Here is a 5,662-nt window from a genome sequence, read left to right on the forward strand (position 1 = left end):
GAACAACAAGGCAAAATATTTTTAAACACATACCTAGTATAGGATCTAACTATTCCACTCCTAGATATTTGCCAAAGAGGAATAAAAGTATATGTACACACAAAGACTTTTACATGAACGTTCATAGCAGTTTTATTTGTAAGAGCCAAAAACTGGAAACAATCCAAATGTCTATCAATAGGTGAATGGATAAACAAATTGTGGATATATATACACAGTGGAGTACTACTTAGTTTTAAAGACCCAAAATGTAAGGCCAGACACTATAAAACTCTTAGAGGAAAACAAAGGCAGAACACTATGACATAAATCACAGCAAGGTCCTTTTTGACCCATCTCCTAAAGAAATGGAAATAAAAACAAAAATAAATAAATGGGACCTAATGAAACTTAAAAGCTTTTTCACAGCAAAGGAAAACATAAACAAGACGAAAAGGCAACCCTCAGAATGGGAGAGTATATATGCAAATGAAGCAACTGACAAAGGATTAATCTCCAAAATTTACAAGCAGCTCATGCACCTCAATATCAAAAAAACAAACAACCTAATCCAAAAATGGGCAGAAGACCTAAAAAGACATTTCTCCATAGAAGATATACCGATTGCCAACAAACACATGAAAGGATGGTCAACATCACTAATCATTAGAGAACTACAAATCAAAACTACAATGAGATATCATCTCACACCAGTCAGAATGGCCATCATCAAAAAATCTACAAACAATAAATGCTGGAGAGGGTGTGGAGAAAAGGGAACCCTCTTGCACTGTTGGTGGGAATGTAAATTGATACAGCCACTATGGAGAATAGTATGGAGGTTCCTTAAAAAACTAAAAATAGAACTACCATACGACCCAGCAATCCCACTACTGGGCATATACCCTGAGAAAATCATAATTCAAAAAGAGTCATGTACCACAATGTTCATTGCAGCTCTATTTACAATAGCCAGGACATGGAAGCAACCTAAGTGTCCATCGACAGGTGAATGGATAAAGAAGATGTGGCACATATATACAATGGAATATTACTCAGCCATAAAAAGAAATGAAATTGAGTTATTTGTAGTGAGGTGGATGGACCTAGAGTCTGTCATACAGAGTGAAGTCAGAAAGAAAAACAAATACTGTATGCTAACACATATATATGGAATCTAAAAAAAAAAAAAACAAGGTTCTGAAGAACCTAGGGGCAAGACAGGAATAAAGACGCAGACGTAGAGAATGGACTTGAGGACACGGGGAGGGGGTAGAGTAAGCTGGGACAAAGTGAGAGTGTGGCATGGACATATATACACTACCAAATGTAAAATAGATAGCTAGTGGGAAGCAGCTGCATAGCACAGGGAGATCAGCTTGGTGCTTTGTGACCACCTAGAAGGGTGAGATAGGGAGGATGGGAAGGAGACGCAAGAGGGAGGAGATATGGGGATATATGTATATGTATAGCTGATTCACTTTGTTATAAAGAAGAAGCTAACACACCATTGTAAAGCAATTATACTCTAATAAAGATGTTTAAAAAAATAAGAATAAAAAATAAAAAGGAATGAACTACCGACATATGCAACAACATAGATGAGTCTTAAAATAACTATGCTGAGTGAAAGAATCCAGACAAAAAGAGTAAATATTTTCATCCTTTCGTTTAAATAAAATTCTAGAAAATGCAAACCAGTTTTCAGTGATAGAAGGTGGATCATTGGCTGCCTGAAGATGGGGCGTTGGAACGGGGAAGAGGGTAGGGAAGGAGGGATTACCAAGGGACATGAGAAAACTTTTGGCGGTGATAGATTCATCATTTTGATTGTGGTAATGATTTCTTGGTTATATACATATGTCAAAACTCATCAAATTGTACATTTTATATATGTGCAGTTTACTGTATGTGGACTATACCTTAATAATTAGCTCAGCAATAGTTAAAACAATGACCTCAATAATATACCTGACAAAATAAGTGATAAAGTAAACAGAATCTGGCAAGATTTATCAAGAAAAAGAAGTAAAGTAAAAAATAAATACACTACGAATGAAAAAGGGGGCAGAAGTATAAAGAAAGTAGATATCAAAAATCATAAGAAATATACAACTTTATGCCAATATATTTGAAAATGTCACTTTTAGAAAAATTTTACTTACCAAAATTGACTTAAGGAGAAATTTTTTTTAATCTAAATAAACTAACAACCATTAAAGAAAGTGTTTCAGTGTTTTAAAAATCTACGCCTCTTTAACACATACACACACAGGCACACACACACACATCACAAAAGCCAAACCCAAAGAGTTTCACAGGCAAGTTCTAGCAAATACTCAAAGAACAGACAATCTCATTCTTATGTTCCAGAGAATAGAAAAGACAAATTCTGCAGTTCATTTAACAAAACTAATATGACCATTATATTAAAACAAACTAAAGAGATTATGAAAAAGGGAAATTATGGGCTAATAACATTTATGAATATAAATGCAAAAGTCCTAAATAAAATGCTTCTTAAATTCTGAGTATGTTAAAAATTCCTCTTTACTGAACTGTGTTTATTCTAGGAATACAAATATGGTTTAATATTAAAAAATTTATTAGTGTACTTTACCTCATTAACAAAGCAAAAAAAGTTATGAGTCTTTCAAGAGTTGCAGAAAATGCATTGATATAACTGAAAATCCATTCATAATTTTTTAAAATCATAGAAAAATAAGAATAGAAAGGAATATCTTTAATCTGAGAATAGGAATCAACCAAATTCAAACATCTTATTTGATGGTAAATGATAGATCTATTCCTTTTAAAGTAGAAAAAAGTAAAGGATGCCCATTATCACTGATTCTATCCTACAGTGTACTGGAAGAGCTTGTAAAACAAGAAAAAAAAATAATATAAGGGTTACAAATGAATAACAAAACTGTCATTACTCACAGATCATATGCCAACAGACAAGCCAAAATAACTTACAAACTATTAGAGTTCAGCAAGTTATTAGGATACAAGATCAACAGGCACAAATCAATTACTTTCCTATGCACCAGCAACAAACAAGTAGCCATAGTAATTTTTAATAGCATGTTTTTCACAAAAAATAAATACCACCTATGCCAAGGACTAAATCTACAATTTATGTGCACTATTTTTGTGGAAAAGGTCATAAAACAATATTGAAGGACACAAAAGACAATCGAAGGGTTAAATAAATGTAAAAAGATGTGATATTCATAGATGGGAAGCCCCCATATCATCAAGAGAGCAAGTCTCCCAAAATGAATCCAGATAAGTCAGTGCAAATCCAATCAAAATACCAAGACTGTTCTTTGTGCATCTTGACAAGCTAATTCTGAAATTTATAGGAAAAACAAAGGGCCAGAAATAGCCAAAGCATTTTGAAGAAGAACACATTTGGCTATTAAGCTATAGTGAGTAATACAGCTTAGGACTGGTACAGGGACAGCCAAGTATATCCATGAGAGATCACAGAGAGCCCAGAAACAGAACCATAAATATAAAAACCTGATATTTTCAAAGACAGCACTAAAAATCATGGGGAAAGTATCAACTAGTCAGTAAATAGTGTTGGAATAAATAGTGATCCATAAGGGAAAGAAAAGTAAAATTAGATTCCAATTAAACAGCATATACAAAAATAAATTTCAGGTAGATTAAACACTTAAATGTGAAAAGGAAAACATTAAAACTTTTAAACTAAAATATAGAAAAATGTGCTTATGACTTTAGGGTAAGGAAGGATTTTTTAACCAAAACATAAGTAAACCATAAGGAACGACTGAATTTAAAAACCTCTGTACAACTGAATCACTTTGCTGTACACCTGAAACTCACACAACATTGTAAATCAACTATACTCCAATAAAGTTAAAAAAATAAAATTAAATTTTAAAATATTTATTCATCAAAATGATACAAAATTTAAAAAAAACTGTACATCAAAGCATACTAGTAACAAAATGACAATACAAACTACTTCAAAGAAGATACTTGCCATGCAGGTGAAAAGATTAGTGTCCAGAGTATGTAAAGAGTTCATACCAAAAAAATAAGAAAAGCAGAAAGTCCAATGTTTAAAGTGGACAATTCTCAGAGAAAAAAGTCCAAATAGTCAATTAAAATATGACAATATACTCAGTTCCACTTGCAGTTAAACACAATTTCACTAACATACAATTTCACTCCCTCAGAGATTGGCAAAAACCACCTGGAGAGTAATTTTCCCATAAGGATGGAATAGCTTATGGCTGAACAATTCCACTTCTAGACAAAGTCTTGCTCACATGTACAAAGAGACATGCACAAGAATAAATTTGGGAGCATTGTTTATAGTGGAAAAACATTGAAAACAACCTAAATGTTCATCAATAGGAGAAAAAGTGAATTGTGGTATATTCATTCTATGAATACTACTCAGCAATTAAAATAAAAAACCAGAGCTACTTGTATCAGCATGGATAATTTGTAAAAGATATGTAGAGTAGAAAGAGTAGGTTGAAAGAATACTCACAGGACTATAACATTTACATAAAGTTTTACAGCCCACAAAACAATACTAAAAAAACCTTATGGACAAATTCAGAATATTAATTATTTCTGGGAAGAGGAATGAGGTCAGAGTAGGGTTCATTGTATTTGTTAGATTTTATTTCTTTTTTTATTTCATTTATTTTTATTTTTTTTAATTTAGATTTTATTTCTTAATTAAAACACATCTAAAGTAAACACAGCAAGATGTTATAATAATGTAAAGTTCTGTGATATATACAGAGGTAGTTATTACGATATTGTACTATATACCTTTTTGTATGTTTAAAGTATTTCATAATTTTAAAAAGAAAAAGATTGTATAAACAGATACTGAATAATAGTCTGGTGCCAGAGTAATGTTGAGGAAAAAGACAGTAACCAAGGTAATCAAGTCATTAATGAATTAATGAATTAATGAATTAATGAATGAAGACATGTGAATGCATACATGTAACAAGGAAGGGTGGGTGAAAGCAACAGAGAGGACTATCAGGCACTATCGTCTAACGGCATGTCTTTCACAGGGTCTGGGATGGAAGAAGAAGCAAGCAGCCTATTTATCAACATTAAATTTAAATCCCATTCTTTTTACTCATAGGAGCGGTTTCCCCAGTGCAGGAACCATCAGAGTTCTTTACATAGGTATTAGTTAACCAGCTCTGCTAGCTCGGGGCTCAAATAAAAAGATCTCTGTTGACCAAGATTTCTGCTCATGACCATGGGGCATGACAGTGTTTCTCAAACTGTGGTTGATGGCACAGCACACTGAAATTTCTGAGTCAGTGGTGAAGGAATACATTGCGGCAGTGCTGCAAGAAGGAGAAAATTGGATTCTGTTCTGGCTGTTAGGGGATTCGTTCCAAGGGAGACACCGAAATCCTCTCTGAGACGGAATGAACCTGAGCCAATCTAATTATCAGAGCACTTAGAATTCTCAGCAGAAGCAAGTGAAGCTCTGAATCCCAGGAGAAGAGCTTATCTCCTACAGAGAGCACCCCCCTCCCCACAACACACCCCCCCACACAAAATTCAAATTTGGTATCGTCTAAAAACATCTTGCCAGGATTTGTTTATGTTTCCAGGTTTCCATGGATTTTATCTACATTTTAAAGTGTACTCCAAACATCAG

The 5,662-nt window shown here is 33.4% G+C and overlaps 1 long non-coding RNA gene across 1 annotated transcript in view; it reads left to right on the top strand.

Annotated features, from left to right (window-relative positions):
- Positions 1 to 5,662, top strand: part of LOC309646800 — a 186,897-nt gene that overhangs the window by 12,446 nt on the left and 168,789 nt on the right. The gene's annotated exons all lie outside the window — the stretch shown is intronic.

This window comes from Balaenoptera physalus (assembly GCF_965194825.1).
Source record: "Balaenoptera physalus genome assembly, chromosome: 17".
NCBI lineage: Eukaryota > Metazoa > Chordata > Mammalia > Artiodactyla > Balaenopteridae > Balaenoptera > Balaenoptera physalus.